At 44.7% G+C, this 23460-nt stretch overlaps 1 protein-coding gene across 2 annotated transcripts in view; it reads left to right on the top strand.

Moving 5' to 3' along the window:
• Positions 1 to 13555: 13555 nt before the first annotated feature.
• The window catches only part of exoc2 (exocyst complex component 2), a 224901-nt gene continuing 214996 nt past the window's right edge, over positions 13556 to 23460 (top strand). For both annotated transcript variants that reach the window (XM_078427408.1, XM_078427412.1), the window contains exon 1: positions 13556 to 13612. The gene's annotated coding sequence lies outside the window, so the exon portion shown is untranslated. The remainder of the gene's footprint in view (positions 13613 to 23460) is intronic.

Genomic DNA, 23460 nt, shown 5'->3' with positions numbered 1-23460 from the left:
AATCTACACCTCCATCCCTCACCAGGAAGGCCTTAAAGCCCTCAGTTTCTTCCCCGACCGCAGAACCATCCAATTTTGCTTTACTAGCACTCTACTCTGTCGAGCAGAGCTGGTTTTCACCCTCAACAACTTCTCCTTTGACTTCTCTCACTTCCTCCAAGTCCAAGGCATAGCTATGGGCACCTGCATGGGCCCCAGCTATGCCTGCCTTTTTGTCGGGTACGTTGCAAAATCCCTGTTCCAGGCGTACACTGGCACAATCCCCAAACTCTATCTCCGTTACATTGATGACTGCATCGGTGCTACCTCCTGTACCCATGCAGAACTCATGGACTTCATCACCTTCGCCACCAATTTTCATCCTGCACTCAAACTTACTTGGACCATCTGCCATATCTCCCTCCCCTTTCTTGATCTCAGTCTCCATCACAGGAAATAGACTATTGACTGACGTCTATTACAAACCCATTGACTCCCACAACTATCTTGACTACACTTCTTCCCACCCTGCTTCCTGCACTCTATCCCCTACTCCCAATTCCTCCTTCTACGTCGTATCTGCGCCCAAGATGAGGTGTTCCATATGATAAAATCTGAGGTGTCCTCATTCTTTAGGGAATGGGGGTTCCCCTCTCCCATCATAGATGAGACCCTCACTCGTGTCTCCTCAGTACACCACAGCTCCGCCCTTGCTCCCCCTCCCCCTCGTCACAACAGAGACAGAGTCCCCCTAGTCCTTACCTTCCACCCCATCAGCCGTCGCATACAACACATAATCCTCTGAAATTTCCGCCACCTCCAACAGTATCCCCCCATTCACCACATTTTCTCATCTCCACCCCTTTCTGCCTTCCGCAGAGACTGTTCCCTCCACAACTCCTTGGTTAACATCCCTTTCCACCCAAACCACCCCCTCCCCAGGTACCTTCCCCTGCAACTGCAGGAAATGCTGCACCTGTCACTATACCTCCTCCCTCGACTCTGTCCAGGGAGCCTGACAGTCCTTTCAGGTTAAGCAGAGGTTCACTTGCACCTCCTCCAACTTAATCTACTGTATCCGTTGTTCAAGATGTGGACTTTTATACATCGGCGAGACCAAACGCAGACTGGGAAATCGTTTTGCGGAACACCTTCGCTCAGACCATCTGAACCAGCCTGATCTCCCGGTTGCTGGACACTTTAGTTCTCCTTCCCATTCCCACAGACCTTTCTGTCCTAGGTCTCCTCCATTGTCAGAATGAGGCTAAACGCAAATTGGAGGAACAGCATCTCGTATTTCGCTTGGGCAGCTTGCAGCCCAGTGGTATAAATATTGATTTCTCTCACTTTAGTAGCCCCGGCATTCCCTCTCTCTCTATCCCTCCCCCACCCATGTCGCACTAGCTTCTCATTTTCACCCTACAAATAGGTAACAATGGCCTGTTTCCTATATCATAGTTACTTTTTTTGCATATCATTCATTCATTGTTCTTTATCTCTCCACATCACCGTCTATATCTCTCCTTTCCCTTATCTTTAACCAGTCTGAAGAAGGGTCTTGACCCGAAACGTAACCCATTCCTTCTCTCGCGAGGTGCTGTCTGTCCCATTGAGTTACTCCAGCTTTTTGTGTCTATCTTCGTGCTTAACTGATACAAGCCATCCTGCATTTGGATCCTCAAAATTGGTGTTTGCTCCCACTCATTCCTCATCTAGTTGCTGATATCTTCAGGATTCCTGTTTGCATGACATTTGAAGATGCGTGGTTATACAAGTGACAAAAAGTTTAGCACAATGGATAAGCTGAGTGATTTAAGGTACAAATACAGCAATCATTACTGAGCGTTGATGAGTGTTTGATGGCACTGGACCTGTACTCGCTGGAATTTAAAAGGATGAGGGGGGGGGGGGGGGGGGGGGGGAGACCTCATTGAAACTTAGTGAAAGGCCTGGAAAGAGTGGATACGGAGAAGATGTTTCCACTGGTGGGAGAACCTAGGACAAAAGGGCATAGCTTCGGAATCAAAGGATGTACCTTTAGAAAGGAGAAAAGGAGGAATTTCCTTTGTCTGAGAGCGGTGAATCTGTAAAAATCATTTCCACAGATGGCTGTGGAGGCCTAGTCATTGGATGTTTTTAAGGTGAAGATTGACAGATTCTTGATTAGTAAAGGTGTCAAAAGTTATGGGAAAAAGGCAGGAGAATGGGGATGAAAAGGAAAGATAGATTTAGCCATGATTGAATGGTGGAGTAGTCTCGATGGGCCAAATGGCCTACTTCTGCTCATATGACTTATGACCTGATGAACATAAAAAGTTAGCAACCTGCAGAAAATAATTGAATAGAATCCAAGAATACAAAGAGATAGAAGTTACATTAAAACCGTATGGACCTCTGGTTATATCTTATCTGGAGTACGGTTTTAATATCTCGGCACAGAACATCCAAAAAGGTTTAGGTTTATTATTGTCACATGCACCGTGGTACAGTGAAAAGTTCTGTGTCGCATGCTATCCAAACAGATCAGATATACAATACAGAATTCTGGAACTCTAGCTTACGGAACGACCATTCAAACAGAGGAAAAGCCATTCAAACAGAGGAAAAGAGGAGAAACAGAGTCTGGTGGTATGTACTTTCATTATAGATATGTCAGAACGTATTAAAAAGATAAGTTCACCGGAATCGAGTGTTACCAAAATAGATTAAATGATTTGTCTTGTATTCCTTAAATATCAAGATCTAATTTAGTCGTTCAAGCCGATTAAAATAATTTGATCGGAAAGACGGAACAAAACTATTTCCCCTGGTGGAGAAATTTAGAACAAAAGAGAATAATCTTAACCTGAGTGGAATGTCAGAAAGCACTTATTTTTACACCAGGCAGTGGAAATCTCTCAGATGCAGTTTAATGATTGATATGTTTTTGTTAGATAGGGATTTTTGGGATTAAAAAACACTTTGGATGGATGGTGTTAAGTATGGAGAAGGATTCAAGGCTAAATAGTCATTACCCACACCTCTGTAAGTGCACATCAGAAACATCCCATGAGATTTAAATTCTCACTTAGATGGAGAGTGGTGAATTTTTTGTTAAATGCACAACAGGAATAATTTCAAACAAATTTTATATTCACTCTTCCATAACATCTGTGAACAACCCTTTATAGAACAAGTAATACGGTGGATTCTGGGAAGCTGAGTAAAAACAAAAATTATTAATTCTGTTTCGCTTTTTCCACAGGTGTTTCTGCATGTGTTTCTATTTTCATTTAAAACTCATTAAAAAAAAAATGCTTGTTATGTTCCAAAAGAAATATGTTTCCTACTAATTCAGAAGTCCTGAAAAACATCGGCAAATTAACAGAATATGTCAAAGAATGTGATAGTCAAATTCTATACCTTCCACCTTTGCGGTTTGGTGGAGGAGAGACACAGTTAAGCATTGATCTCATAAGCTTATCAGAAACATTAGTATAATGACGGAAGATTGCAGAAATAAATATACCTGGTTTTGTTGAATACTGCTTTGATGTAGATGGACATGCATGATTTCATGAAACTTTATGGTCTCTTTCAGTTTGACTCCCATGCATGAAGTGGGTCACAAACTGCTTTTTCCAATGTGTTGAGCTTTGCACTTGTCTTCATGAAATGCTAGCTGCCATAGTTCTGCTCACTTTCACATCTTTTCCAAATAAATCCATAAATTTGTTGAGCAACTTTATGTTTCCTCACAACCCAGTCTAGGTTTATTTTGTCTGCAAACCTCTCCACTTTGTACTGCGTTTCTGATTCTAATTAATGAATGTAAAGCAGTATTAGTAATGGGCCAAATATTGAGACTTGAGGAACCCTATCCAATGCTTGTTGTCAGTTCCACACTAACACCTCCTCCAACATGGTCCTGTCTCTTACCCTAGCTCCACCAGTTTATGAGTCAGGCCAGATTTGTTCTCAATCATGCCCTTGCAAACTTTGCAATCAGGGGCAAATATCATTAGTTTCTAATCCGTTCTACCCCACCCCTTCACCTACACATATTAAGACAAGGAATGTAGTTTAACCAATAATTAAATTGGTAGGGAAGATATAAATGGAAGCATGGTGGAACTTGCGTTGTAAGCAGCTTTCAATCAGAATATCTGAGTACTGCACATCCAATAAGTTCTCTTAGAATGTAATCATTTTTAAAATCATAAATGAGGCAGCCAAGTTACAATGCAACGAGGATAAAAAAGCAAATAATCCATTTTACTTATGCTGGGACTGTGCTGCTTTAAGTCTCCTCTCAGCTGGAAAATAACAGATAATGAAGAGAACTGAAGAGAAAGGAAGAAGGTTGTTACAAATTTTTGAGGCCATTTAAAAAAAGCTTATTAAAAGCAAATTTCCTCCTCATTATGTATCTCAGCTATGCCTGTGCCGAGGAATATAAAAACTGCTTCAGCTAAAATATGATAATGAAATGAGGCTACTGTCCATATCCGGGGAAATAGGCTTTGATTCTTGACCATAATTGTGTATGGTTAAATTATTCTAACCAACATTTTCTGCTGCAGTTACCACAAATTGTATTCTCATTGCTACTCTTCATGGGAACAAATAAAATGCATCTCTTATCTCTATCGTTAGCTTTAATAGCTTTGGTGCCTCCAGCAGTCGCTTTAGTAAACTAACCACTGGCATCCCCACAAAAACAACTCACCAAATAAAAGGCTTAGATGCAACGTCAAATTCTTATGTAATTGTTAGACCCGCAACGTTCTAGCCTTTGTACATTTACCACTTTTACATTGAACTATGTATATATCAAGATCGGGAACTGTCTCTGCATTAGTATGCAAAAACAAATGTAATTTGAGTGTACACTCAGCTTAAAAGATTATAGAATTTTTAGGGGTTACTCAATCTTTTACTTGATCTTTTTCAGATGTCCATCAAACTCACCATGCACCCAACTCTCAAATGCAATCTTTTCCAGCTGCACAACATATTGTAACTAAACTTTCATGCCAAAAGAGTTGTATCCCTGAAGTTTGCGCATTTAACAATACATATCCTTTAATTCCTAATTCTTGTGTAATTTCCATTTCTTTTAATGCGTTTGATAATAATGACAATTGATTTAATTTAATGATGGCGCAGTAAAGCTGCTGCCTTATAGCACCAGAGACCCGGATGCAATCCTGACTGCGGATGATTGGCTGTACAGAGTTTGTACGTTCTCCCCATTAGGTTTTCTCCGAGATCTTCGATTTCCTCCGCATTTCAAAGACATACAGGTTTTTAGGTTAATTGGCTTGGTATAAATGTAAATTATCCCTAGTGTGTGTGGAATAGTGTTAATGTGCAGGGATTGCTGGGCGGTGCAGATTCAGTGGGCCAAAGACCCTGTTTCCGTGTATCTCTAAAACTAAGTAAAAAATTAAATGAAGTTTCAATGTGATCCATAATATCAATGTCAATTAAAATTTGAAACGTGTATACATTTTGAGATTTTATAGCAGATGACCAATGGTTTGACCAAACAAGCAAGTCCTAAAGGATGATAGGAAGGCAGAGAGACCTGGAGAAGGAATTCCAGAGCATATGGCTTTGGCAGTAGAGGAAGCAACGGGGTAAATATATGCGGCACCCGATTGGGAAGAAGGCAGATATTTGGAAAGTGGCAGAGATGGAATAGGACATAAGGTTGGGAATGATGAGCCAATGAATGTATCACTCCTGACAGTGAGGAAGGCAATTATCATGTCGAGGCACTGCTTAATGAAAATCCAATGTCATTCAGTAATCATACATATAACAGGTAAACAGAATTTGATGTGAGTCGGGATACAAGCACACAACTTTAAATAAGCTTAAGGCATCAACGGGTGAAAGACTAACGACCATTCCAGAACAGATCAGGATATTCTAAAGTAAAGTTGCAAAGGCATGGAAGAGAATTTCAGCATTCAGGGCAGGAGCAGTGTCAGGCAATGTTATTTGAGTATCTGCCATTTCAAAGATTGTCATAATTATTATCCTGGGGTTCATCAGATACAAAACTCATTGGAACCAACTGCTAAAATGCTGTGGCTACAGGAACAAACCTGAGGCTCGGTATCCTGGGCTGTCAGAAGTAACTCACCTCCTGACACCCCTCAGCCTTCTACCATCAGCAAGTTAGGAATGTGAAGGAATCCTTTGAACTTGCTAGAATGAGCTCTGATTCAAGAACATAAAAAAGATTGGCACCTTTCAGGTAAAAGCAGTCTACTTGATTAGTGCCGCGTCAAAACCATTAATTCCTTCCTTGACTGGTGCAGAGGCTGCAATGCGTGCGAAGTACACTGGTTCATTACCTAGGTTACTCTGACAGCAGTTCTTAAACCCATATCCCTGGTCAAAAAGAGGGCCAAGCACTCAAGAATATTATCACCCGATGCGTAACTTTGAGTTTGAATAATGTTGCCCTTTCTTTATTATCCCTCAAAGATTTATTATTAACAGCTTTGTGGGAGTAACCACAGGTAAAGGACGGCAATGATTTACAAAGGTGGCTCACTACCATCTTCTTGGGAAACTATGGGATGGGAAAAAATGGTGGCTTTGCCAGCACTGCTCATATCTCGGAACATGCATGAACATAAGAATCACAAGGAACTGTAGATGCCGAAATCTTGAGAAAACACAGTGCAGGAGGAACTCAGTGGGTCCGCAGAGGAAATGGATAGGTGACATTTTGGGTCGGGACCCTTCAAATAAATGAGAGTTCAGTATAGCTGGGGCTTATTTACCTAAAATGAAACTTCAATTAAGACAGACAATAGAATAGATTTACTTACTTCTCGTTTAACAAAGAACATAAGTATCTGGAATTTGGAATTTGGATATTGAACAGCAAGCCCTTCAGCTGTTTTCATGATTTAGCATTGTTGGTTAGCATGGGCTGGGTGGGCCTAAGGGCCTGTTTCTGTGCTGTCTGACTCTAAACCTAAGAAAAGTTCATCTGACAAAGATATGTGATTGGTCGGCACATTTTTAAAACCGACTGATATGTTTCTCACCACCAGAACTGACATTACATGAAACTGCTACTTGGCCACCACAACATACTATAAGCAGCAGATTACTAACCTGGGTGAGATCACTTAAATATATTTCACTTGCTGCCATGCGACTGAAGAAACTTTTATTTGATCAATTTGGCTAAATTTCTAAACGGGCCCCATCTCAAAGAACAGTATTCAAACTAACAGCACCACCCAGTCCCTTTTATAATTGCTAATCTAAAACACAGTCAGATAAGAATTAGGATGGACCAAGCCTTTTGGAAGAGCAAATCAGTCTATTGATGTTTTGCCAAAATCCTATTTGTTCCTCAAAATAATCCATTGGGTTTTGTTTTGTTTAGTGCGGCGTCTTCTAATCCGTCCTCCTCAGCAAATGCATTGTTATTTACAGAAGGAACAGTTAGAACAGAGAATAGTGCAGCACTGGGACAGGCCCTTTGGCCCACAATGTCTGTGCCAAAAATGATTCCAAGTTAAACTAATCTCCACTGCCTGCATGTGATCCTTATCCCTTCATTCTCTGCATATTGACCTGTCTATGTAAAAGCCTCTTAAATGCTACTGTTGTATCTGCTTCCACCATCCCTAACATTCCGGGCTTTGTAGAAAATATTTGCATCGCATAGCACTGACATTAACGCCCATCTCTGCCCAATGGTCTTTTCCATTTCCACCCAAGGAAAAAGAATCTTGCCATCTATTCTATGCCTCTCATCATTTTATATACTTCCATCAAGTCTCCCCTCAACCTCGGACACATCAGAAGAAAGATTCCAAGTTTGTCCATTCTCTCCTAATAGCTAAAATCCTATAATCCAGGCAACATTGTGACTAACGTCTTGTGCATCCTCTCTAAAGCCTCCCAGTAATGCTGCAACCAGTACTGCACAGAATACTCCAATATGGCCTAAACAAAGTTTTATACAGTTGCACCATGACTTCCTGGCTCTTGTATTCAATAGCCCAACCGATGGCAAGCATATTACACACCTTTACCGCTCTATCTATTTAAAATTATAGAGTCATACAGCACGGAAACAGGCCCTTCAGCCCAACTCATCCATGCTAAGATGCCCTATTTAAGCTAATCCCATGTTAGGCCCATATCCCTCTAAATCTAAATCTTTCCTATCCCTGTACCTGTCCAAGTGTATTTTAAATGCTGTTTAGTGTCTGCCTCAACTACATCCTCTGGCAGATCAGGCAGCATCTCGGTCAGGCAGCATTCTCCCGAGATGCTGCCTGACCTGCTGAGTTACTCCAGCATTTTGTGAATAAATCGATTTGTACCAGCATCTGCAGTTATTTTCTTATACATCCTCTGGCAGCTCATTCCATATATCACACCATCCTCTGAGAGAAAGTTACCTCTCAGATTACCCCACTAAATCTTGCCCCTCTCACTGTAAACATTTGTTCTCTTGTGTTTGATTCCTTTACCCTGGGTAATAGACTGTGTGCATTCACCCTATTTAGTCCCCTCAAGATTTTCTACACCTCAATATGGGATCACCCCTCATCCTCCTGCGCTCAAAGGAATAAAATATTAGCCTGCCCAACCTCTTCTTACAGATCAGCCCCTCAACTCCTGGCAACAACCTTGTAAATCTTCTCTGCACTCTTTCCAACTTAATGACAACTTAATAGCCGGCTGACCAAAACTGAACACAGCAATCCAAGTGTGGCCTTACAAATGTTTTGTACAACTGCAACAAAATGACCCAATCTCTCCAGTCAATGCCCTGACTGAGAATGACCAATGTACCAAAAGCCTTCTTCACCATATCTACCTGTGATGCAACTTTCAGGGAACCATGTACCTGCACTCCTTGATCTCCCTGCTCTACAACACTCCCCAAGCCCCTACGATTCGCTGTGAAGGTTCTGCCCTGCTTTGCCTTCCCAAAATGCAACACCTTGCACTTGTCTGCATTAAACTCCGTTATCTATTCCTCAGCCCACTTGCCGAACTGATCAAGAGTCTGTTGTAATGTTTGATAAACATCTTCACTATCTATGATACCACCCACTTTAGTGTCATCTGCAAACTTACTAATCATGCCTTGTACATTCTCATCCAAATCGTTGATATAAATCATAAACAGCAATGTGCCTAGCATTGATTCCTGAGATGCTGTCTGACCCACTGAGTTACTCCAGCACTCTGTGTCTTTTACTGTAAACCTGCACCTGCTGTTCCTTGTGTCTACCCCTAACTTTACTTATTTTTTCTTCCAGATGGCGAAGAGATGCTTTGAGCATGAGAGGCCGATGGTTAATCTTATAGAAGTATATAAACATTTTTCATGCCGAGGGTGGTAGGTATGTGGAACATGTTGACAGATGTGGAGGCATGTCTATAGCAGTATTTAAAAAACACTTGAACAGGTACACGGAATGGTTGTGGGATATGAGCTATATGCAGGCAAATGGGCATCATGGTCGGTATAGATGAGTTGGACTGAAGGGTGTGCTTTCATGCTTTATCACTCCATGACACCTGGAGGAAACATTCGCAGACACAGGGAGAATGTGCTAACTCCACAGATAGCACCCGAGGTCAGGATCGTGTGCTGGGTCTCTGGTACTGTGAGGCAGCAGCTCTACCAGCCGCACCTTTTCAAACGACACGTGGACAGGTACACAGGTATATGCATCGGAAATATTTGGAGGTGTATAGCTATATGCCAGCAAGAGAGACCAGCTTGCTTTTTAAATTAAAATACTCGTCATATCAGGTAACATTTATGGAGAATGAAAAGTGGATGCGTTGGGGCGTAGGGCCTGTTCCTACGTAGAACACTGCTGGAAAGGCAGGGGCAGATGGCTCTAACTACAAAATCCCAGAAAAACATGAGATTGTATTGCAGGCCATCAGCACTTGCCTACCTTATCACCTTCTCATAAGCATGGAGTTTAATCCAAGCAAGTGTGAAGTGTTGCACTTTGAAAGGTGAATGTAAGTAGAAAGTACACAGTGTGTTACCAGAATACTGCCTAGATTAGAGGGTATTAGCTCTGAGGAGAGGTTGTACAAACTTGGATTACAAGAGGCAAAGATAGGGTAGACAATCTTCTCTGGGTATAGGAATGTCAAAGATTAGACAATAGACAATAGACAATAGGTGCAGGAGTAGGCCATTCAGCCCTTCGAGCCAGCACCGCCATTCAATGCGATCATGGCTGATCACTCTCAATCAGTACCCCGTTCCTGCCTTCTCCCCATACCCCTTCACTCCGCTATCCTTAAGAGCTCTATCCAGCTCTCTCTTGAAAGCATCCAACGAACTGGCCTCCACTGCCTTCTGAGGCAGAGAATTCCACACCTTCACCGCTCTCTGACTGAAAAAGTTCTTCCTCATCTCCGTTCTAAGAGGGCAAAACTTCAAGGTGAGAGGGACAAAGTTTAAAGGAGATGTGTGGGGCAAATCTTTTTCAGAGAGGATTGTGGGTGCCTGAAATGCCCAACAGGATAATAGTGAGGAATGTGTAGGAAGGAACTGCAAATGCTGGTTTACACCAAAGACAGACAGTCGGACAGGCAGCATCTCCAGACAGAAGGAATAGGTGATGTTTCGGGTCGAGACCCTTCTTTAGACTGAGAGTCAGGGGAGAGGGATTCTAGAGATATAGAAGGGTCGGATATGAAAAAGACAGATCAAAGTGGATGCTGATAAGGAAATGTAGAATGGTTCATTGTTAACTGAGGGAAAGGTGACAACGTGGTATACAATCAGTAATATTTAATCAGGAGGACAATAGAACTAGTCAGAGAATTAAGATGGGAGAGGGACGGAGAGAGAGGGAAAGCAAGGACTACTTGAAGTTAAATAAATCAATATTCATATCGCTGGGTTGAAAGCTGCCCAAGTGAAAAATAAGGTGCTGTTCCTCCAATTCACATTGGGCCTCACTCTGACAGTGAAGGCAGATATCAATTCATTGCCACAGATGGCTGTGGAGGCCAAGACACTGGGTATTTTTAAGGCAGAGATTGATAGATTCTTGATTGTGAAGGGCATCGAAGATTACAGGGAGAAGGCAGAAGAATGGGGTTGAGAGGGGAAAATAGATCAGCCATGACTGAATGAGGATGTGCTGGCTCTGGAGAGGGTCCAGAGGAGGTTTACAAGAATGATCCCATGATGAGCATTTGTCAGCACTGGGCCTGTACTTGCTGGAGTTTAGAAGAATGAGGGGGACCTCATTGAAACATACCAAAATAGTGAAAGGCTTGGATAGAGTGGATGTGGAGAGGATGTTTCCACTAGTGGGAGAGTCTAGGACTCAGAATTAAAGGACGTTCTTTTGGTAAGGAGATGAGGAGACATTTATTTAGTCAGAGGCTGGTGAATCTGTGGAATTCATTACCACAGAAAGCTGTGGTGGCCAAGTCAGTGGATATTTTTAAGGCAGAGATAGATAGATTTTTGATTAGTACAGGTGTCAGAGGTTATGGGGAGAAGGCAAGAGAATGGGGCAAGGACGGAGAGATGGAATAGCCGTAATTGAATGGCGGAGTAGACTTGATGGGCTGAAAGGGCCTAATTCTACTCCTATCACTTATGACCTGGTGAACAGCATCTGGTTTGATCTGTCGTTTACACACTTTACCCTTCCATATCTCTGGTAGACAGAAAATGCTGGAGTAACTCAGCGGGTCAGGCAGCATCTTGGGAGACGTTTTGGGTCGAGACCCTTCTTCAGAGTCTGAAACGTCACCCATTCCTGAGTTTTTGGTTGAATCTGGTTGATTACTGCGCAAACACCTCATAAATGGTGCAGGTCGGAGTGAGTAGAGTAGTGATTAAATTTTGAAGTGGGCCTTTTTGACCAAGTTGAGGAGATCTAGTTGCTCATTTATTCACAAAATGCTGGAGTAACTCAGCAGGTCAGGCAGCATCTCAGGAGAGAAGGAATGGGCGACGTTTCTTCAGACTGCTCTCTCGCTGCTCCCCCTCTGTGATTTCTCCTGCCCTCCTGCTCTACGACCACCATATAACCATATAACATATAATAATAATAATAATAATACATTTTATTTTCTAGCGCTTTTCATATACTCAAAGACGCTTTACAGAGATTTTGAGAACATAGGGAAATGAATAAATAGATAAATAAGTAAATAAATAAATGAACAGAGAAAGGAGACAGAAGGTGAGGTGACCTTCGGTGGTTGAAGGCAGTACTGAACAGGTGAGACTTCAGCTATGTTTTGAATGTGGTGAGTGTGGGGGAGTCTCTAACGGTTTGGGGTAGTGAGTTCCATAGGGTGGGAGCAGCGATGGAGAAAGCCCTGTCCCCCCAGGATCTGAGTTTAGTCCGGATGTGGGGGGATAGGAGATTGGCAGCGGCAGAGCGGAGGGTGCAGGTGGGAGTGTGCCTGTGGAGGAGGTCGGTCAGGTAGGATGGGGCCAGGTTATGGAGGGCTTTGTAGGTTATAACAACTACAGCATGGAAACAGGCCCGTTCGGCCCTACCAGTCCACGCCGACCACTCTCCCTGACCTAGTCTCATCTACCTGCACTCAGACCATAACCCTCTAATCCCCTCTTATCCATATACCTATCCAATTTACTCTTAAATAATAAAATCGAGCCAGCCTCCACCACTTCCACCGGAAGCCCATTCCATACAGCCACCACCCTCTGAGTAAAGAAGTTACCCCTCATGTTACCCCTAAACTTTTGTCCCTCAATTCTGAAGCTATGTCCCCTTGTTGGAATCTTCCCCACTCTCAAAGGGAAAAGCCTACTTACGTCAACTCTGTCCGTCCTTCTCAAAATTTTAAAAACCTCTATCAAGTCCCCCCTCAACCTTCTACGCTCCAAAGAATAAAGACCCAACCTGTTCAACCTCTCTCTGTAGCTTAAGTGCTGAAACTCAGGCAACATTCTAGTAAATCTCCTCTGTACCCTCTCCATTTTGTCGACATCCTTCCTATAGTTTGGCGACCAGAACTGCACACCATACTCCAGATTCGGCCTCACCAATGCCCTGTATAATTTTAACATTACATCCCAACTTCTATACTCGATGCTCTGATTTATAAAGGCAAGCATACCAAACGCCTTCTTCACCACCCTATCCACATGAGATTCCACCTTCAGGGAACAATGCACAGTTATTCCCAGATATACCACATTTTGACCCAGACGAGTCTGAAGAAGGGTCTCGACCCGAAACGTCGCCCATTCCTTCTCTCCCGAGATGCTGCCTGACCTGCTGAGTTACTCCAGCATTTTGTGAATAAATACCTTCGATTTGTACCAGCATCTGCAGTTATTTTCTTACAGATCTAGTTGCTCAGTTTGTGTCTACCTTCGATTTAAACCAGCATCTGCAGTTTTTTTTTCTTTTCCATATATATCTGTGTCTCCCTCTCCCCTCCCTGGCTCTCCGTTACTCCAACATTTTGTGTCTGTGTGCTGAGATCGCTAACGCTGCTGCTTACCGGGCCGTCGCCATGGTGACCCCCCCCCCGCCCCGGACACCGGATGTCCCGCCCCACCGATCGACCTGACCCGGATGTTGTTTCGCAGCCCGTGACGTCGGCGGCCGCTGGAGAAGACCAGGTGAGGCCCGTGGTGTTGGGGGAATGTGTCGCTTGGTGGGGGATCTGAGCCCGGGGTGCGGGTGCGGGTGCGGGCGCGGGCACGGGCACGGGCACGGGCACGGGCACGGGCACTCACACTCACCGTGTGTGGGGCTAGCAACGGACCATCTCCGTCCCTGCCCTGACTTGCTCCGACCCACACCGTCCGGCCCCAGTCCCATCCTCCTCGCTTAGTCCAGCCCAACCCAGTCCAGCCCAACCCAGTCCAGCCCAACCCAGTCCAGCCCAACCCAGTCCAGCCCAACCCAGTCCAGCCCAACCCAGTCCAGTCCAACCCAGTCCAGTCCAACCCAGTCCAGTCCAACCCAGTCCCCAGCCCAGTCCAGCCAAACCCAGTCCAGCTCAGCCCAGTCTAGCCCAACCCAGTCTAGTCCTGCCCAGTCCTGCCCAACCCCCAGTCCTGCCCAACCCCCAGTCCAGCCCAACCCCCAGTCCAGCCCAACCCCCAGTCCCCTGCCCAACCCAGAACCCAGTCCAGCCCAGTCTAGTCCTGCCCAACCCAGTCCAGTCCAGACCAGCCCAGTCCAGTTCAGCCCAGTCCAGTTCAGTCCAACCCAGCCCAGCCCTCTCCGTTCACCCATCTCCCAAATCATTCTGTAGGAATGTGTAGGAAGGAACTACTCCTGTTGCTGGTTGACCACCTGGAGATATTCACAAAAAGCTGGAGTAACTCAGCGGGCGGGACAGGCAGCATCTATGGAGAGAGGAATGGGTGACGTTTCAGGTCTGAAGAAGGGTCTCGACTCGAAATGCCCCTCTTCCTTTTCTCCAGAGATGCTGCCTGACCTGCTGAGTTACTCCATCACTTTGTGAAATCATTGTTTCTACCCATCTCCTCCTCTCTCCGGGCCAGCACTCTGGTGCCAGCTCCACGCTTGTCTGTTTCAACTGGACAGTTCTCATTTCTGTGTATTGTTACAGTTCACAAGAAATAACTACTCGCTTGAAAGTTTAAACCAATACACCAATGGTAACGCTCAGCAATTGTTTGATGCTTCAGTGACTGGAGAAAATTGAGATGTTAACTTAGTGTTTTTCATTTCATCTTTTGACATTTTGATTATTTGGTCTTTAGTCTTTACTTTCCAATTACTTGATAAAGGCAGGATGCCACTGCCAAAGAGTAAAGGTAGCACGAATGAAATTAATTGATCCTTTTCATTGTCCCCATAAAGAAATGTTTTTAAATGGTTTATTATGTGACAATATTAAGACACTTTGTTGTCATCCAATTAATGGTGTCTTGGCATAGAATTTGGGCTGCTTTATGAGGAGCTGGTGTGCCTATTTAGATGTCTTGTATCTTGTGATCATCACTTGCGAAGAGTCCACCAGGGACTATACTGGAAGTTGACGAGAGTGGGTCTGGTCAAGCGGGGGTTTTGCCGTCTGTGGGCCTGGATGGAGGTCTTGAAGGTTGCGTAGGTGGGCATGTCGACAGAGGATTGTGGGAGGGCATTCCCGAGGGAAATTGCTTCAGGGAAAAATGACTGGATGTAGGGAGTAGATGTGTGGTGTTGAACTATAAGTTACTTGTTGTGGCTTCTTCTGGATCTTGTTGTTTTCTCTTTGACGTATAAGCCAGTGTCGAGGTCGATGTCCTTGTTGATGATCTTGTGAAGGGTAGTCAATCTGAGCATCTGGTGTCTGGTTTCAAGGGAGTCCCAGTTTAAGTCAGTGAGCATCTTGGTTACACTGGATTGTCGTCTGAAGTCGCCATACACAAACCGGGCTGCTCTTCGTTGAACATTTTGAAGAACATCTTTATTTTTCTTGGTACTAAGCAGCGGAGGCATACTCCAAGTGCGGTTGGACTACTGCTTGGCACAATTTTTTTTTAAACAGTTTTGGAACAAGGGTGGAAGTTTCTCTGGACGAAGTTGAGCATCTTTGTGGCTTTGTTTGCAGCATAATGTGACTGCTTATCCCACTTCAGGTTGTTTTATATAAAGACACCAAAATATTTGTCTTCAGTGTCTTCCCGTAAGGTTTCGCCAAGCATAGAATACTTTGCCGATGCTGGTTTACGTTTCCTGGACACCCTTATCACTTTACATTTTGATGCATTAAAACTCATGCCCCATTCTTTAGACCAGTTAACAAGGCTTGTGAGGTCAGACTGAAGAGAAGTTTCATGCTCTTGAGAATTGATGTCATAGAGTGATACAGTGTGGGAACAGGCCCTACAGGCCAACTTGCCCACACTGGCCAACAAGTCCCTGCTACAGTAGTCCCAAATGCTTGCATTTGGTCCATATCACTCCAAACTTGTCCTATCCTTGTACCTGTCTAACTGTTTCTTAAACGTTGGGATAGTCCCAACCTCAACGACCTCCTCTGGCAACTTGTTCCATACACCCACCACCCTTTGTGCTCAGAGCAGTGAATCCCAGGAAAGCTGCAGGCCCCGATGGTGTGACGGGAAGAGTGCTGAGGGAATGTGCAGACCAATTATCTGAGGTCTTCACAAAAATCTTCAACCTGTCCCTTTTAAAATCCACCATCCCTCCCTGCCTGAAGTCCGCCACAATCATCCCACTGCCGAAAAAGTCTGTCATCAGCGGCCTTAACGACTACCGTCCGGTAGCACTCACACCGGTCATCACAAAGTGCTTCGAGAGGCTGGTCCTGCAGCACATCAAAGCCAGCCTCCCACCCACCTTCGACCCATACCAGTTTGCCTACAGAGCAAATAGGTCTACAGGGGATGCCATCGCCACTGCTCTTCACACTGCACTGACCCACCTTGAACACCAGGGGAGCTATGTGAGGATGCTTTTCCTAGACTTCAGCTCTGCCTTTAACACAGTCATCCCGAGCAGACTGTTCACCAAACTTTCTGACCTTGGATTTTCCCAAACCATCTGCCAATGGATTAAGGACTTCCTGACCAACCGCCCCCAGACCGTCAAAATAGGCCCTCACCTCTCCTCCACCATTACACTGAGCACCGGCTCACCACAGGGCTGTGTGTTGAGCCCCATCCTTTACTCCCTCTACACTGCGACCCCACCCATCCCACTAACACCATCATCAAGTTCGCGAATGACACGACTGTGGTTGGACTCATCTCAGGAGGAGATGAGACAGCCTACAGGGATGAAATCCAAAGGCTGGCAGCATGGTGTTCAGTGAACAATCTTGTCCTGAACTCCTCCAAAACAAAGGAACTTATAATAGACTACAGGAAAACCAGTGCAGAACACGACCCACTCTACATCAATGGGGTCTGTGTGGAAAGGGTACCCGCTTTCAGGTTCCTGGGTACGCACATCGCAGAGGATCTTACCTGGTCTACCAACACCATCACCACAGTGAAGAAGGCACAGCAGAGACTCCACTTCCTGAGGATCCTCAGGAAGACCAACCTGCAGGAGAAGCTCATGATGTCTTTCTATCGCTGCTCCATCGAGAGTGTGCTGGCATACTGTATAACCACATGGTATGCCAGCTGCTCAGAAAAGGACAGGAAGGCCCTTCAGATGGACATCACGACGGCCCAGAAGATCATCGGCTGCTCACTGCTCTCCCTGGAGCACCTGTTCAGCCTACGCTGCCTCAGTAGAGCAGGCAAAATAATAAAAGATCCATCCCACCCCGGCCACCGTCTGTTTGTTCTTCTGCCCTCTGGTCGACGTTTCGGGTCGATCAAATCCCGAACAAACAGACTTAAGAACAGTTTTTACCTCAGGGCCATACGAGAACTGAACACTACTTTCTGCACTAGGTCACACTGTTAAAACTTTTGTATTTAATATATTTGTATTTATTTGTTTTGCATTTATTGCATATATGTTTTTACGCACCGTCAGGATTGCTATTTTTAATTTTGTTTTACTCGTTGCAACGACAATAAATGAATATTATATTATTATTATAAAATGTATCCCTCAGATTTCTATTAAATCTTTTTTCCTTCACCTTGAACATATGTCCTCTGGTCCTCGATTCTCCAACTCTGGGCAAGAGATTCTGTGCATCTACTGTTTTATTCCTCTCATGATTGTATGCACCTCTAAAAGATCACCCCTCATCCTCCTGCGCTCCAAAGAACAGAGGCCCAGCCTTCTCAAACTCTCCCTATTGCTCAGACCCTCTAGTCCTGGCAACATCCTCGTAAATCTTTTCTGAACCCTTTCAATCTTGAAAATACACTGATGAGTCAAAACATTATGAGCTCCTGTTGGTCCTTCATGTGCTGCCAAAACAGCGCCGACCCACCGAGACATGGACTCTACAAGACCCATGAAGGTGTCCTGTGGTAACTGGCACCAAAACATTAGCAGCAGATCCTTCAAGTCCTGTGTGTTGCGAGGTGGAGCCGCCGTGGATCGGACTTGTCCATCCAGCACATCCCACAGACGCTCAATCGGATTGAGATCTGGGGAATTTGGAGGCCAGGCCAACACCGTGAACACTTCATCATGTTCCTCAAACTATTCCCGAACAACGTGTGCAGTGTGGCAGGGTGCATTATTGTGCTGAAAGAGGCCACTGCCATCAGGGAATACCATTGCCGTGAAGGGGTGTACCTGGTCTGCAACGATGTTTAGGTGGGTGACACGTGTCAAATTGACATCCACATGAATGGCCGGACCCAGGGTTACCCAGCAGAACATTGCCCAGAGCATCAAACTCCCTCCACCGGCTTGTCATCTTCCCACAGTGCATCCTGGTGCCATCACTTCCCCAGGTAAACGGCGCTCACGTACACGCCCATCCACATGATCCAAAAGAAAACGGGACTCATCGGACCAGGCGACCTTCTTCCACTGCTCCAAGGTCCAGTTCCGACACTTTCGACGGTGGGCAGGTGTCATCATGGGCACTCTGACCAGTCTGTGGCTACGCAGCCCCATACGCAGCAGGGTGTGATGCGCTGTGTTTTGTGACACATTCCTCCCGTGACCACCATTAAAATTTTCTGTGACTTGTGCCACAGTAGACCTTCTGTCAGTTCGGACCAGACGGGATAGCCTTCGTTTGCTCTTGCGCATCAATCAGCCTTGGGCGCCCAACACCCTGTCGCCGGTTTGTGGTTTGTCTCTCCTCGGACCACTGTCAGCAGGTACTCACTACTGCTGATCGGGAGCACCCCACAAGCCTTGCCGTTTCAGAGATGCTCTGACCCTGTCTTCTGGCCATAACAATTTGGCCCTTGTCAAAGTCGCTCAGGTCTTTACTCCTGCCCATTTCTCCTGCATCCAACCCATCAATTTCCAGAAGTGACAGTTCACTTGCTGCCTAATATATCCCACCCCTTGACAGGTGCCATTGTACATGATAATCAATGTTATTCACTTCACCTGTCAGTGGTTATAATGTTTTGGCTCATCGGTGTATCTTTCCTATAACATGGTGCCCAGTACTGAACACAATACTATTAATGAGGTCTCACCGAAGTCTGATACAACTGCAACATGACTTCCCAACTTCAATTCTCAATACTCTGACTGATGAAGGCCAATGTGCTAAAAGCCTTATTGACCACCTTATCTACCTGGCGACTTGACCTTCAAGGAACCATGCACCTGCACTCCTAGATCCCCAGTGGCCAACCATTCAATGTGTAGGTCCTGCCTTTGTTGGACATCCCAAAATGCAACACCTCACATTTCTCTGTATTAAATTCCATCAACCATTCCTCCGCTTATTCCTCTGGTTGACAGACAGAAAGCAAAGAGTGGGGATAAATGGGTCCCTTTCGGAATGGGAGGCAGTGACCAGTGGGGTACTGCAAGGTTCGGTGCTGGGACCCCAGCTATTTACGATATACATTAATGACTTAGATGAAGGGATTAAAAGTACCATTAGCAAATTTGCAGATGATACTAAGCTGGGGGGTAGTGTGAATTGTGAGGAAGATGCAATAAGGCTGCAGGGTGACTTGGACAGGTTGTGTGAGTGGGCGGATACATGGCAGATGCAGTTTAATGTAGATAAGTGTGAGGTTATTCACTTTGGAAGTAAGAATAGAAAGGCAGATTATTATCTGAATGGTGTCAAGTTAGGAGGAGGGGGAGTTCAACGAGATCTGGGTGTCCTAGTGCATCAGTCAATGAAAGGAAGCATGCAGGTACAGCAGGCAGTGAAGAAAGCCAATGGAATGTTGGCCTTCGTAACAAGAGGAGTTGAGTATAGGAGCAAAGAGGTCCTTCTACAGTTGTACCGGGCTCTGGTGAGACCGCACCTGGAGTACTGTGTGCAGTTTTGGTCTCCAAATTTGAGGAAGGATATTCTTGCTATGGAGGGCGTGCAGCGTAGGTTCACTAGGTTAATTCCCGGAATGGCGGGACTGTCGTATGTTGAAAGGCTGGAGCGATTGGGCTTGTATACACTGGAATTTAGAAGGATGAGGGGGGATCTTATTGAAACATATAAGATAATTAGGGGATTGGACACATTAGAGGCAGGAAACATGTTCCCAATGTTGGGGGAGTCCAGAACAAGGGGCCACAGTTTAAGAATAAGGGGTAGGCCATTTAGAACGGAGATGAGGAAGAACTTTTTCAGTCAGAGAGTGGTGAAGGTGTGGAATTCTCTGCCTCAGAAGGCAGTGGAGGCCAGTTCGTTGGATGCTTTCAAGAGAGAGCTGGATAGAGCTCTTAAGGATAGCGGAGTGAGGGGGTATGGGGAGAAGGCAGGAACGGGGTACTGATTGAGAGTGATCAGCCATGATCGCATTGAATGGCGGTGCTGGCTCGAAGGGCTGAATGGCCTACTCCTGCACTTATTGTCTATTGTCTATTGTCTCACCTGGCCAATCGATCAAGATCCTGCTGCAATCTTTCACAACCATCTTCACTATCCACAAAACCACCAACTTTTGTATCATCAGCAAACTTGCTAACCTTGCCCTCTATGTTGTCATCCAAATCATTGATGTAGATGACAAACAGCCCTTCATGAATAGAGGCACAACATTTGCCACCCTCCAGTCTTCCAGCACCTCTCCCAACCCTTCCGAATTTGGCAGAAAGTTTCCGCTTTCTTATTTCATTTCCGCCATTCCGATTTTGCCTCACATTTTTCCGCAAAACACCTCGCCGCTCACCCTGCCTCTCGCCCCGCCACTTGCGTCGCCTCGCTTCGCCGCTGGCCCCGCCTCGCATCCTTTTGTGTAAGGAAAAGGCAAACTAGAGAAAACAAAACAAAACAATTTTTTGTTTGGGTGTTGTAAAAAGTATTTCTGTTCAATAACCTTTCTATAAATAGCAGAATATACTCATGATAGGCCTGACATTGTACATGTAGTCCAAGAACTACAGACTTGGAAATAATAGTCGTTTTTCACACATGACTGTAGCGCAATGCGTATGCGCATTTGGCGTGCATCATTTTTTTTGCTGAAAAGTTGCATTACGCGCCATATTATGAATTTTTATGTAAAATTCTGAACTTTGATCATCAAAATTCTGAATTTGTAAAATCAAATGTTGGGAGGTCTGCTCTCCTGTATTTAAGGACGACTCGTAAATTTCAACCAGGGCTCCCGCAATTTCCTCTGGTTTCCCACAATGTCCTTGGATATATCTGATCAGGCCCTGGAATATCTGATCAGGCCACATATCTTTTTAATTCTCTTACATTAGTAGCGTCATGGAATCTCTTTGCTGGTTTAATGATTTTTAAAAAATCTAACGATTGTGAAATTACAAAGAATTATGAGCTTAATGAAATCATTATTTCTTACTATTGCAATTATTTCTTACTATAATCAATGATATTGATTTGTTTCATTGTTTACCTTGGTATGCCAGTCTGAGTTTCCTGGATAAAACGAGGACGGTAGAGTGGCACAACAGGTAGAGCTGCTGCCTTACAGTAGAGAATCGGCTTCCTCCCACATTGTGAAACAGTGAGGATTTGTGGGTTAATTGGCATCTGCAAAATGCTCTGAGTGCATAGAGACTGAATGCAAAATTGAAATAACATTGAACTAGTGTGAACAGATGATCGATGGTTGGCGTTGATTTGGTAGGCCGAAGGGCCTGCTTCCATGCTGTAGCGTTCAATCAATCTTTCAGTCAATTCAATCAAAACAAAAAGTGCTGGACTAACTTAATGGGTCAGGCAACATCTGTGACTTTTCAGGTTGGGACCCTTCTTCAGATTCATTTTCTTCACAGATGCTACCTGACCCATTGAGTTACTCAGCAATTTGTGTATTGCTCAAGATTCTAGCATCAGCAGTTCCTTGTATCTCTTTTGAGTTTCTTCATCACCTCCTTGTTATCCTAATCATTCGTACCTGGAGAATTAGCTGTATATTTGTGGGACAGAAACAATGAGAACACTATTTGTTCCATGTCTTGTAATGTGTCTTAATTTGTTGTATTTCTTTGTTGGCAGCTCTTCCAAATTGAGCATGATTTGCTTCTATTCTATTTTGTGTTATGAAATAGCTGAAGAGTCCAATGCAGACTGTGCCATACTCTCTCAATTTAGATACTGGTGCTAAGCTATTTGTGAGGAGAACATTGCAAGTTCAATTCATCCATTATTAGATACCACAATAGCTAATGTGATTATACTCTTTTGCTGTTGGAAATTTAGCACTGCAGGTAGTTCTGCGACAATGTGATAGCTGAATTCCAAAGATGTTTGTGTTGTCATTTGTGAGCGGTGCACCAAGGCACATCCCTTGTATATGCACATATTTAGAAACATAGAAACATGGAAAATAGGTGCAGGAGTAGGCCATTCGGCCCTTCGAGCCTGCACCGCCATTCAATATGATCATGGCTGATCATCCAGCTCAGTAGCCTGTACCTGCCTTCTCTCCATACCCCCTGATCCCTTTAGCAAAAAGGGCCACATCTAACTCCCTCTTAAATATAGCCAATGAACTGGCCTCAACTACCTTCTGTGGCAGAGAATTCCACAGACTCTCCACTCTCTGTGTGAAGAAATGTTTTCTCATCTCGGTCCTAAAAGACTTCCCCCTTATCCTTAAGCTGTGACCCCTGGTTCTGGACTCCCCCAACATCGGGAACAATCTTCCCGCATCTAGCCTCTCCAACCCCTTAAGAATTTTATATGTTTCTATAAGATCCCCCCTCAGTCTTCTAAATTCCAGCGAGTATAAGCCCAGTCTATCCAGTCTTTCCTCATATGTAAGTCCCGCCATCCCAGGGATCAATCTGGTGAACCTTCTCTGTACTCCCTCTAAGGCAAGAACGTCTTTCCTCAGGTTAGGAGACCAAAACTGCACACAATACTCCAGGTGCGGTCTCACCAAGGCCCTGTACAACTGCAGCAGAACCTCCCTGTTCCTAAACTCAAATCCTCTTGCTATGAATGTCAACATACCATTCGCTTTCTTCACTGCCTGCTGCACCTGCATGCTTGCTTTCAATGACTGGTGCACCATGACACCCAGGTCACGTTGCATCTCCCCTTCTCCCAATCGGTCACCATTCAGGTAATAGTCTGCTTTCCTGTTCTTGCCGCCAAAGTGGATAACTTCACATTTATCCACATTATATGGCATCTGTCATGCATTTGCCCACTCGCCTAATCTATCCAAGTCACTCTGCAGCCTCCTAGCATCCTCCTCGCAGCTAACACTGCCACCCAGCTTCGTGTCATCCGCAAACTTAGAGATGTTGCATTCAATTCCCTCGTCCAAATCATTAATATACACTGTAAATAACTGGGGTCCCAGCACTGAGCCTTGCGGTACCCCACTAGTCACTGCCTGCCATTCCGAAAAGGACCCGTTTATTCCTACTCTTTGCTTCCTGTCCGCCAACCAATTTTCTATCCACCTCAACACTGAACCCTCAATACCGTGTGCTTTAAGTT

The sequence above is a fragment of the Rhinoraja longicauda genome, chromosome 2, assembly GCF_053455715.1.
Source record: "Rhinoraja longicauda isolate Sanriku21f chromosome 2, sRhiLon1.1, whole genome shotgun sequence".
NCBI classification, from domain to species: domain Eukaryota; kingdom Metazoa; phylum Chordata; class Chondrichthyes; order Rajiformes; family Arhynchobatidae; genus Rhinoraja; species Rhinoraja longicauda.
This window is presented reverse-complemented; position numbering and strand designations above follow the sequence as displayed.